Here is a 12,666-nt window from a genome sequence, read left to right as displayed (position 1 = left end):
CAGCACCTCCTTCAAATGTCAGTAATTGCAGACACAGAACGGAGCAGCACATTAGCAGTAGTCTTTTAAAGGCACTCCACTCAATCTCTTGCCACCAGTTCAAGACATTTGAGACAAAGCCAAATACAAACATAAGTACTCTGCATGTATATTTGCCACTCATCTGCCAAACAAAACAGTTGATTTTAAGCATGCAGACTCTAAACTACATAAAATGACAAGTGAAGTTTTTTTTTTCTGTTTTGTGGAATAGTTTATCTACTCCCCAAATACTGTTGAAGCATTATCTGTAAGTATTATTTACTGCTAACCAAGCAAGCCATTATGCTATCTATCTGGCTAATGTGTTGCTGATAAAACATTCTAAGTAACTGTTCATATACTGTTAGGCTAAGCTGTTATTTTATATTCTTTTAACTTCTGCATGAGGGACAGTAATCTGAAGTTTCCAACCAGAGTAGTTGAGCACATCGAAATAAACAGCTGGTGGTGCCAATTCTCGAGTCTGGTGCTATTGCAGAAGAAGAAGCTGCAACTACATGACGTAATTAATAGACACCAGACAAACCTCAAATGAAGGAAAACCACGTGGAATACATAATGGAAATATCTCATTTATGTCTGTTTCATGTATGAAATTGTGTATTAATATGTGAATGCAGATTCCTTGTTACTGTGTTAGTAAATGTTTTATAAAACCTTCAGTTGTCTCATAATTTTCTGATTTGTTTGTTTCATTGAATTTTTTGTTCAGTACTGTTTTCACCGTCTCACAATAGCTTCCAGTAAAGACTTCAGAGGCTGAATCCTTGTCTTCAACTTTTATTGGTTTTAAACATTGGCGCTGGATAGAATCTTTCAATCCATCCATAATATAAACATGATAAATCATTTCCTAATGACTGAACAAAACCACAACCCACTTCCAAATAAAACAGACTTTCTACTATTAGTTTCTGATTTAAAAAATAACAATGTCTGCTCAATTGGCTTATTATTTTCACTATTTTAACATGAAGGGTGTAGCAGGAATGCTTGTATTTTCACTGAGACTGCAACATGCTCAATGACCTTATATACTTAATACCCCAAACAGCCACCAGCCCAGTGCTGCTGTGCTACACCTCATTAGGTCTTGTGCCTCTGCTGCTGCTGCTCGTATGGACCTTTTTCATTATCTAGTTGATTTACTGCTCAGAATAACTATGTTCAACAGCCACTTGAATATCTGAGGTCGAGGAAGGAGTTTGATTCCTGATTCAGAGCGTTGCTCCGTCCTGTGTATGAGGGCTTGACATCTACAGTACAGCGTATAATGATACGTCAATCTGACTCATGCTGCCCCAATCGGGAGGTCACCAGCTCGCTATGATGTGATCCAGGAATTAAATGTCAATGAGTATTTAATCTATCGGATTCTGCACTGAGGTGTTGCTGGATAAGGTCGCACAGAGTATAATGAAGTGTTATGTTCAGTGTAATGTGTTTTTTAGTAGGGTGTTCTTGCGGGGGCAACTTGGCAGTGATGTTAAAACTAAATTTATTATTCAACATGCAGTGGAAAAATTATTTTTACCTTTATTAAGAACTTGTGCAATAACATTTTCAAAGTCATTTGTTAGCTGTCATTCTTGGCAGTATTTGAGAGTTTGAGATATAATCACTTCACTTTGTCTATCAGCCAGACTAAACACTCCACTATTCTTTATGAGGTTAATCAAGAAAATGTGGTATGGGACACTCTAATCCACTGTAATATTTCTGTCAAATAAAGACTTTATATTGATGAGATAGCGTAATATCTAAGTGGGGGATTTTTATAGGAGTTTATACACTTCAACTGGAAATCCTTAACCTGAATCTGTAATTTGTAGACTTTCTTTTAATGAGAAAGGTGAGCCTGGTGGTCCATTTGAAAATCGTAATAGGAACGCCTGACAGCTGCCTCTATTCTCCACACACACACACACACACTCCACTCGCTGACCCTGTTCACCAACATCTCCATTAACCAGAGCACAGTGTGATTTCATTACATCAGGCTTAATTGTGTTCACTGCATCTCAACGTGCTCTGGTAGAAATAGTGGCGTGAGGGTGGCTGGAGGAAACAGAAGATGGGAATGGCAGCAGGGACGCAGGGCAGAGGGGATGTCAAAGCTTTTATTCACTGGCTTTTAAAAAGCTCTCTATTCCACACCACTGCATTTCTCCCTCCGCAGGGCTGAGAGCATGTCTGCGCTGACAATATAACCTCCAGCCTCCGCGCCGCCTCGCAAACAAACCACACACCGACATGTGTACTGGTCTCTGCACTACAGGCCCAATGAAATACAGTATGTTTTCCAATTTAGTGAGGCAGGAGAAGGTTATGATGGTTGTGGCATACTGGTATGTGATGATAGGCAACAACACTCAAAAAAAGGGTGAAAGCTTACCATTGACACAGGGAAATGGACTGAGAAAACAAAATAAGTGAAAAGCAGAGATTGAAAATGAAGATAAGAGCTGTCCAAACTCTTCACGTTTAAAAACTGATTCACATAACTACCTTTAAAAATCTTCATTATGTTCTTATTCCTCCTGACAGCTGGTGCCTATTTACACCTACTGTGTAATCAGTTTGGACAGCTGCAAAATAACAGCACTGGGAGCAGGACCCAGTAGAGACCTCACAGTTTGGTATAAGAGGAATTGACCCCTTCGGGAATCAAAGTCAAGGTAATTCTGGGTCCGACACCAGACATGGTTTGGTTTCCTTTTCCTCTGCCTGGAGCTGAAACACCTGCTGAGACTTTGTGGAGTTTCGTTCACATGTCAGTTCATCCAGACACCCACTGCTGTTTCAACTGTCACAACACAGCAGAGATGGAGGTCCTGTCTGCTAATTTCATGTCAAATAAATTTCCCAAGGGCATGACCTTTTGCCTGCATGTGTTCAGACACATCTGTATGCTGTATGTTTATCTGGTCCTTTGGTGCATGTGTGCGCTAGTATAACTTTAGAGTGAAAGGAGATTGGTATCTTTTGGTGGGGTGGACAAAAAGTAAGTTCATTGTGTTTAGCACTAATTTGCAAAGGTTAGCATGGTGACATGCTAAACAAAGATGGTGAATCTGTTAAATATTATAGGTTATATCTTCAGCAGCTGCATGTTACATTGTCATTGTGAGCATGTTAGGATGCTGACATTAGCATTTAGCTCAAAGCACCACTCTGCCCAAGTACAGCCTCGCAGAACAGCTAGCATGGCTATAGACTAAATCTAGTTTGAATTTTCTCAATATTTTAAACCTCCATACTTTACAGTAGGACTGGTCCAGATTCTTTTTAAACCTCTTTCCTTTGGTGAGCTAATCAGTAGCACCTGGAGGCCACTTTGAGATAATATGGAACCTCCTCACAAGTTGTAATTGTCTTACTCCTGCAACATGGCGAAAAGACGGGGAGGCAATAAACCATGAGAAACAGGTGTGGCTGAGAAAAAGACAAGAGGACAAAGAAAGAAAAGACTGGAGACTGGCAGATAAACAGAGACTTCCTCACAAAAATGAAAGGATTCACCATGTAGATCTGAAAAAATAACGATAACATCTACAGATTCTGCCAGCAACGGCAACATCTCTATTCTTTCAATTAGGCCCTTACAGTAAATACTTCCCTACACAGCTGTTTGTGGGATCACAAACTGTTCCCTGATCTGCAGTAAAAGAAGAATCTACCTCCAAACCAGTTGAAAGGCCTGTGGTTAGCCGATAGATTTGATTGCATCTAATGCTAAAGTAACGCTGCAAATGCTTTCAACCAGATTTCAAGTTTACGATTCGGAAACTATTTCATTGAAATTGCATCCAGGCAGGTTGAGTGTTGTACCTTTGAAGAGAAGAGTCAGGAGATTTTATTGTGCTTAATGTGGTGTTAAACTAAGCCAATAATGAAACCATTACTGATGAAAAAAAGCTTATTTTCACATTTCTTTTTGCACCTTATTGCTTGTAACCATGGTTGGATTAAAGATCTCCATAGTGTGTGAAATCAGAGAAGGTCCTGACCTTTCAGTGCAGGTAGTATATGTTTGTGCACTAACCATTGTAGTTTCTTTTTCCAGCACAACCTATAAAACCTCTATCGTCGCTTCAATGACATACACAGCAAAATACCGACCTTATTCCTGTGAAATGTAACCTTTTAAGAACCATACTCTTTATATGGATTCAAGAGATATAATAAAATATTAAAACCTCTGCTTCTTCTTAAAAGTTTGCCAGTGAAAATTTACATAAAGTGGCTATTTGTGTGGATAGATGTGCCCTGACCAGGACTTTGCCTGTTTCCACTGTCATCCTTGTCCCATCAATGCACACCCAGGATACAACAATGACTAATCCAGTACAACTCTTGTACAACTATAAGAGTTAGTGCTGCAATTTGCAACTATAAATAATTAAGTGAAGTGGTTTGAATGCTCCAAAACCAAGACATCATGTAATGCTCACCAAATGCTGCAAATGTTTTTAACTTTGTTTTTCATTTACAAATCTGAAATGATTTCATTAGAATTACATCCATAATAAAATAAAAATGTTTCTCCTTTTCATTCTCCCTCAGTTGTTTTCTTATGTCAGCTGTTTATTGCTGTTGTTCGGCTGGTTGTCTCTTTGTTTGTTTTTTTGTTTGTTTTTTCTCCACCTCAAGCCCCCCTCCCTGTTCTCTTGCAATTGTTGTCCTTTCTCTGAGGTGTCTGTTTGTGTGGTGTTTATGCCCCTCATTCCCATTTCTGTCCCCCCTTTCCGGCCCAGTGACAAATCAATACATAATTAAATTTTTAAAAAAAACACACAAAGGAGTATATTAAAACTCTCTTTTTAAAGTAAAATCTGTCTGGCACAACATGGTATTGAACTCTTCATAGTCTATACCAGGCTGATGGGCAGGATAGGTTTAAAAAAAAAAAAAGAATTGCATCTAGCAGGTTCAGATTGATAGACCTTCCTTGCAGCCCACTTAACTGTGCTAAGAATACTCTTGGAAATTAAGGTTGTCTCTGGATGGAACTTTTTGGATTTATAGGCCCAGTGAGTTTACACATGCAAGACATTTGACATGGAAGATTGCTCTAATTAACATAAACACTTTATATTGGTGAAAAAAACGTAATTGTAGATTTTAGAGAGCAGAGTGGAGAAAGTTTCCCAATTTTATACCCGATAGGTATGGGGTATAAAATTGGGGGGAAACTTTTTTCCACTGAACTGGATACAACATCTCAGTTAGGGGGACTGGGTTACACCTCTTTTATGGCCCTGATAATAAATGTTATATTCGCTTTAAGTATTCAAACCTTTTGTACAGTGATCTATCACATCATCACCGCTCAATAATATATAAATAATGCTCTTCTCTCCAGACATGGATAATGTTTGGTTCACAGGTTGCCGTGAGTCGATGGACAGTGTCAGTGGATAGAGGTGAGGGTGAAGATGAGCTTCCCCCATACCAAATGCGCCATGCACAGGGGAGCATCTGCTGTCTGTAAGCTGCAGAATACATCAGTCGGGATGAGAGCAGTGGATGAAGAAACTTTTGAACCACAGAATATAATGTACACCTGCAGCAGAGGCTACATGTTGGAGGCTGGATGTTCTTGAAAAGAGTAACGTCAGTGAGTCTGTGACAATGGAGACAACAGAGAAGCCTGGAATGCGTTTGTTAGTTCTGTCTTTAGCTTTAGACAGTTAAGTTTATTACTCTAAATCCTCCTTGACCTTATCCCTTTTCAAATCAAGTGTCTTCACCATTCTAATTACAGACCCACAGTGATATACCAGCTGACTGACACCAAACAGAAAGTGCAGTTTACATAACTAACATTCTTAAATCTGTCATCTTTGAGCTCATTATTGACAGGAATAGAAAGTGCCATAGTATACAGATGCTTTCATCCAAACCCATTAAAGCACTTTTTGCATTTTTATCCAAGCTCACTATAAAGATGGCTAGCTATCTGATGTTGTAATGTGTTCCATTGATATCCTGAGGGTGGCATTCATAAAGGATATGTCCACTCTCCTGGATAGCCCTGCAGGCAAGAGCTCAGGTCTTTGTTTTTGATCTTCCGCCAGCTGTCTGATGCATTAACTCACTTCTTTCGGTAGATGCACTCATAAATGAGTCACTTCATTTTTCATGTTGCATGGAGCATATCTATGAGACACATTGTCAAATCTGGTCTTACAGCCCTCGCTGCACAATGTGACTCTTTAGTACATTAAGCTACCCATCTCCCAGACACATTTAAAGCCAGACAGGAACATTTTACTGTTATCATGATGTTGTGCATTAGAGGTGCATTATGTTGCTCTTAGCACGTTATGTTATTGTAGTTTGCACTGAATACAAATTTAGTTTGAATGGTTTGCTGTATGAGGTGGGCAGCTTTTTTTAGGCTGCTGAAAAAATCACTTTCTCCTTCATGTTTAAAGGTCCCGACACACAAACATCTCCATTAACCAGAGCACTAATGATGCAATAACAACACCCTCACAAGTTAATTGAACATCTCACTATGTGCAATAAGTCACATAAAATTCTTGCTTGCAATGTATGCTATTGTAACCAGTTTTGAGGTATGTCAGATTGAGATGAGTTTGCAGTGTTCTCATGTCGTGAAAATGCAGCAAAACAAAAAACAACGTTGACTGTAGTGCTGTTACTTGTGTGCTGGTCACTGTGTTTTGTCTTCATCTTTTTTTATTATCAAGCTGGCGCTTATAAGTACATGGTGTATCATTTCAGGCTGTATTTCTGATGCCTCAAAGCTTGGACTGTGTTTGGGCTTCAAAGCTCTGAATTGGACTAGCCTCAGTGCAATCTAGGACCAATGTTTTGGATCAGTGACTATCAGTGAATATTTTACCATATTTCTCTAAAGATTGTCAACTGTCCTGTGGGCCCTAACCCACATCTTGGAAGTAGGCGAGTCAACTGAAAGTACACAAATGAAATTAGTTTTTAAAGCACATCTTAATGTCTAAACACTTTTACTGTCATTATTTCAAATCTATTCACACCTCCCAAGCTTTAAAAAGGCTTTACTAATTCATTCAAATTTGAATAGTGAAATTACTTTGCGGATGCTGATATTGCATGATTTCACTCAGAGTTGGTTCAACATGACCTCGACAATTTCTGTGGCCCATGAAGCCTATGTTGTTTTAAGTTTCAGACTCTTTGCCAATACCACTGCTGCCATAAAGCTAACAAGTGCTCATTTAGTTACTCTCCTCACAGCACTTAGTGCAATAATGCAGTTTTAATGACTCTCTGAAGTGCAACTTAACTGTATATGTGTTGTGCTGTGAACAGGACCTCTGGGTATTTTAGCATATTTACTGTTACAAAGGAGCGCTTCCATATACAACCACTCAGCCATTAATTAGATACAGACACAGGGTATGTCCAGTAGCCTTGCTCCCCTGCCATCATCAAAGACAAGAAGTTGTCTAGAAGAGTGTGTCCTAAAATACTAGCCAAAGAAACAGCTTCTCTGTATCATCCGTTTGCTGCTTGAAGAGACAGACTGTGAGACCACAGAGGAAGGGAGGGGAGGAATGCTCGAGTCTAATATAATACAATTTAGTAGGAGCACTTCCATAAAGATGGTGAGTGGATCCACGTGGGCTGACTAACGACAAGCACAGCTGCATCTGCAAATTTGCCCAATCCCTCAGCTCAGTAGAAAGTGATTGTCTGGCCGTCAGTTAGTGCTCCTTAGGTTCAGATTTGCCGGATGTACCTTCTTAGCTTGCAAATTCTTTTTTCGGGAAGAAAAGCACTTGGTCTATTCATAGTAATTTTCAGAAGATGTCTGGCATCAACATGTCAATAGCAGAGTAATATATTCAACCAGTGAACTGTCTGAAGAGCGGTTTATGGTAAACAGTTTTTCCAAGAATAGCACCGACATTGGGTTGTGCACACTGTGGTGAGATATTTTTGTTATGTCAGATCACAGCCTCATGAAAGTGTTATGAACTAAAACTTCATTTATACATTTATCACTGCTTCACAGTTTACTGGTGTAGTTACAAATAAATGTGGTGACATCATGCCACTTGGAAACCATTAGCTTTCCATCCGTAAAGGAGAGGCTATGTTTTAGAGAGCCCACAATGAATGGCAAACTTTAACAAGGAATTGTGACTTAACAGATGTGTTCATTTATAGATCAATCTGTCCATGCAAAGGCAGTACGCTACAGTGAAATCTATTGCACCATGTCTTCTTCATTAGTTCCCATGCTGTTTTTTCTGATCAGGTTCAGGGAGTCTCTGCAGGTTAATGTGAGGCGGTGGTCAGTCCAGGAGCTATAGTTTCACACTCTGATTTCTTTACTCTGGGAGGCCTGAAGGGAAACAGAGAACTAGCAGAGCTGTTCAGGGATCCTGTGACGCTTTAGGAAAACATGGTGTAAAAATGGATGAGAACACTAACTTCTCTAGACAGATGTGTTGATAAGCCCTCAAAAGGAAAGGCTGGGAGAGGCAAGAGTCAATGGTGGAGGAAAGAGAAAATGGGACAGAGGGTGCAAAAAAAAAGAACAAATATGAGAAAAGGGAGGAGATTTAAAAAATAGTCTCTTGCCTCTGCTCAATTTTACTTGCAGCTCAGTCATATTCTCTTTCAGACTATCCCTTCATCCCTCCCCCTAAATTAGCAGCTGTCAGACCCCTCACACTGTGGCGCTGATTGATGACCTCATCTGGGAGTTAACATGACACACTTTGTGTCAACTTTTCAGACTCCAGCACTCACGCTCTGTATTGTCCACTATACTCAATACCTTGAACAATTCATTACTTAGCTGCCAAACGTCACTTATTGTTACCTGATCTCTCAGAACCTCGAACCTCTGCCACGCAGCATGTGGCAAACAGACAAAGGCGCTTAATTCTTTTGGCCAAGTAACAGGTTATAAATATTGTCAAATACAAGAAGACCTATGTTTGACTCAGTAGGTTTTGGTGAGGGAGAGGCTGGGGCTGTGCAGTCCCGTTGCTTCTCAACACACACATCCTCACAGGGTTGATTAAGCTGCAGAGCTCTGATTGATGACTGCACACTTGCGCCGGTGCTCTGGGGTTCATCTACAGTATGTGGGTGTCCTCTGAGTGAAAACTCTCATTTCCTGCAAAGACACAAGTATGGAGGTGTTTTCTTGAGTAAGTTTTAATTTCATCTTGTCTACTTTCCCCCAGTAATGGATCCTGCAGCCTCTATTTGTTTTAATCACCACTTCATCTCTCATTTAGATGCGTCAGCAATCAAGGATTGGTCAGCAGAGGATTCTAGGGAGGAAAAAAAGCTTTTTTATGGCAATATGTTGATGTGCCAAGTGTGTTGTGAAATCCAGCATTGTTTCAGCATGGCTTTTTGGAACAATAAAAGGAACTGTGGTTGGTGTGTGGTTTTCCACAGGAGAAGTAATTATCCATTAGACGTGTCAGATATATTAGATGTTCTCTGAATGGTCAGCTAAAATGCATGTCTGGGATTTTTGTTTTTCCTGAAACTCAGCTCGTAATGACAGGTAATGAGTTCTCCTACATGATCTAAGTAATGGTAAGAAGTAACAACATCTCCAAATCAATTAACCCAGCTTTCTCCTTAAGTGGTTTCTCATTAATCAATATATGTGCAATAGTATGTATCACATATACAATGTTTCTCAGTTTTACTATATATATTTAGGTTGAATCTACAAAACACAATTTGCAAAACTATTGTGTTAAGGAAAGCTATTTTGATAGTTCTGCAATTACTTAAAGGGACTATATGTAGTTTTCAGCAGCCACTAGTAGTGCAGTTTTTAGATTGCTATCAGGTGTGTGCTCGTACGTGTGCTTGAACTCATGAGCAAGCAGAATCTGAAGCACACAGACTGACACACCGGGAGACTTTACTTCACACAACATGCTGGCAACTCCCACTTCAACATCTACAGTAATATTTTATCAGCTTGATGTTAAACTAATCCATGCTAGTTGCAAGATGACGTTGCATTGACTGCATTTAGCTGGCATGATATGTCGGCATTAGCTCGACTGCCAATAACTGTATGCCTTGCCTTACGTGGATAGTATTGGATGATAACGAAAACAGTTAGTGATGTAGATGGAATATTATGTTACAAAGCAGACAGCAGCAGATCGGTGCCTATGTTAAGTTAGCTGTTTGCCCCTGCCTTGCATCCATCCCACTAACCATGCATCATCACACATTTTTGACTGACCGATGTACTTTCCAATTGTCCCACATTAGGCTAATCATGCTGTCTCACTTTATGAAACCGCATTTCCTAATCTGGGACACTAGGAAAATCGATAAAAATAGAAAATATATAGTTTACACATACAAAGTTATAGTAGTTTTTGATGGAAAAACATTTCATAACTGCATTGGGCCAAAAATTAGCATGATTGTTCGGTTTAAAATGTATTTATACTCCTTAATATTAAGTTTGTCAAAAGTCTATGTCACTAACCTTTGGGTGGTCTTCACACAAAATGGTTCCGGTTTGATGATGGCTCCACCCTCATTTTTGACTGGACATTTGAGAGGTGGTGTGAAACATGACACCACAGGTTTGGCCAAGCCAGAGTTTGACTGGCATTCATGTATTTATGGGGAACCTATACACACTAGACCTTAGATGTCCCGCATTAGGCAGTGTCCCACATTAGGGCAATTCACCCTACATAGGATAGCAAAATGGATCATGTTAGCTGGTGAAGTAATGTGGAAAGCCATAAAACTTTAGTGTTATAGAGGCGATGGTGCAGTGGATAAGACACATGCCGTTGGTGTCAGAGACCCAGGTTTGGTTCCCACTGTGACACATCCACCAATGTGTCCCTAAGCAAAATACTTAACCCCCAGTTGCTCCAGAGGTGTGCGACCTCTGACATATACAGCAGTTGTAAGTTGCTTTGGATAAAAGCGTCAGCTAAATGAGAAAATGTAATGTATTTGCACTGGATAACTTTAGCAACTGGCTGGCGTTAGCTGGCGAGCTAATGCTATCTACCTTAAAATTACATTATGGCCTATTTCACATGCTTTGCAGAAATGTTAGTTTACCAGTCCAGTAGGATGAAAGCCAACTCTGTGTCGTTTTGTTTCGGTATAAAGTAGAGGTCTCTTTGTGACTCAAACCTTTTCAATGTTGACAGTGTTTTCACCCAACGTCAATGAAAAGAATGGCAGGGATCCATTAGTTTAAAGGGCACTCTTATTACAGCTGAGAAAACTGCATTGATTTTTATTTCTTCTAAAAAAAAATGTCTGTTAAGTATGATACCACTCCAAGTCTAAGACAGTGAACAGTATGCAGATGTTAGGTTTGTAGGAGCTTATCATTAGGGATTGAATAGCTAACATACTCTGTTCTCAAGTAATGTACGATTGTCTTCCAGTATATCGTATGTGCTAAAGAGTTATTCAGATACTTGTTAGATTTTTATTGATTAGCATTAATTCTCAGTGAGTTTCAGAATGGTTCCCATGCCAATCGGTCAACATATACTACCTCTAATGAAAGCTTTGTTACTAAAGCCATACATATTGTATGTAAAGTTTTTTTCCCAATGACTGATGAAAACATTTGGTTAAAACTGAGCAAGCGTCAAACCAGAAGGTGTGAAAGAGGTTAGTGTTAAGGTAAATTTCCCACTGTTGAAGGATAGGACAGCCAAGCAAAAGACAAAAAAACATCATACATTATCCAATAAAATGTTACCCAAATTACAATAAATTACAAACACAATCTGAAATGTCCATAAAAAGAGCCTGAACAGTCTAGGAAGGGGGAAAGTGTCACGAGGACGAGGGGTGGGGGAGAAGAATCACATTAGGGTCTACTCTGTGGGTGCTTCCTTGGGCTTGACGTATTCTCCACTGTCCCTCCAGGATAGCTGCTCCAGGATGCTGTGGAGGAAGCAGAAAAAGCACACAGTACCTTTGCCATGACACAATGCACACACACACAAGTCTACAGCCAGCTCACTTTCCTTTACTTCTCTCATTCAGGCGTTGAACTCAGGTCATGGCTGTGTGGCGTCCTTTGTGCATGCTGAGTGTCTCTCTTCTTTCCTTCCTTCACCTCATTCTGTCTGTCAATTCCTCCCTGTCTCGGGGTGGTCTCCACCATCTCTTTTAAAAGCAGGTAACTCAGGTACCAACCGATCCTGCTGGTGGGAGTGGATTAAGCAGAGCTGCGAGTCCACATCACTGAAAACACACCACAACTCAAACAAAACAATAAAGACACACATGCAATAACATCAATAAAAAAGTAAACATGCAATAAAAACTTCAGTAGATAAATAATTGGTTAAATATAACCAATTGGTTAAATATAACCAATCAAACTGACTACAAAATTCAACCAAAATTGAATCAGCAAGTTAAAATGTGCTTTGTTGATCAAATAAGAACTAGTGCTGCCAAAAATTTCTTTTGATATAAGCAACATGCATGGCAATATATCGGGTCCTTAATTATTTCATCCACACATTAATCAGCTCTGTTCTGCATGTAAAGTGTCCAGCTATTTTCAATATGCTGATGATATTGTAATTTTCCTTACCTACAGAAATACTGTTTACA

The 12,666-nt window shown here is 39.6% G+C and overlaps 1 long non-coding RNA gene across 1 annotated transcript; it reads left to right on the top strand.

Annotated features, from left to right (window-relative positions):
• The first annotated feature begins 8,814 nt into the window (after positions 1–8,814).
• On the top strand, positions 8,815–9,486 carry LOC123960714. Its single transcript, XR_006822581.1, has 2 exons — positions 8,815–9,221; positions 9,312–9,486. It is a non-coding gene; the product is annotated as an uncharacterized LOC123960714 (long non-coding RNA).
• The last annotated feature ends 3,180 nt before the right edge of the window (positions 9,487–12,666 follow it).

The sequence above is a fragment of the Micropterus dolomieu genome, linkage group LG02 (assembly GCF_021292245.1).
Source record: "Micropterus dolomieu isolate WLL.071019.BEF.003 ecotype Adirondacks linkage group LG02, ASM2129224v1, whole genome shotgun sequence".
Taxonomy (NCBI): Eukaryota; Metazoa; Chordata; class Actinopteri; order Centrarchiformes; family Centrarchidae; genus Micropterus; species Micropterus dolomieu.
The sequence above is the reverse complement of the archived record's forward strand: the minus strand, read 5'-3'. Positions and strand labels throughout refer to the sequence as shown.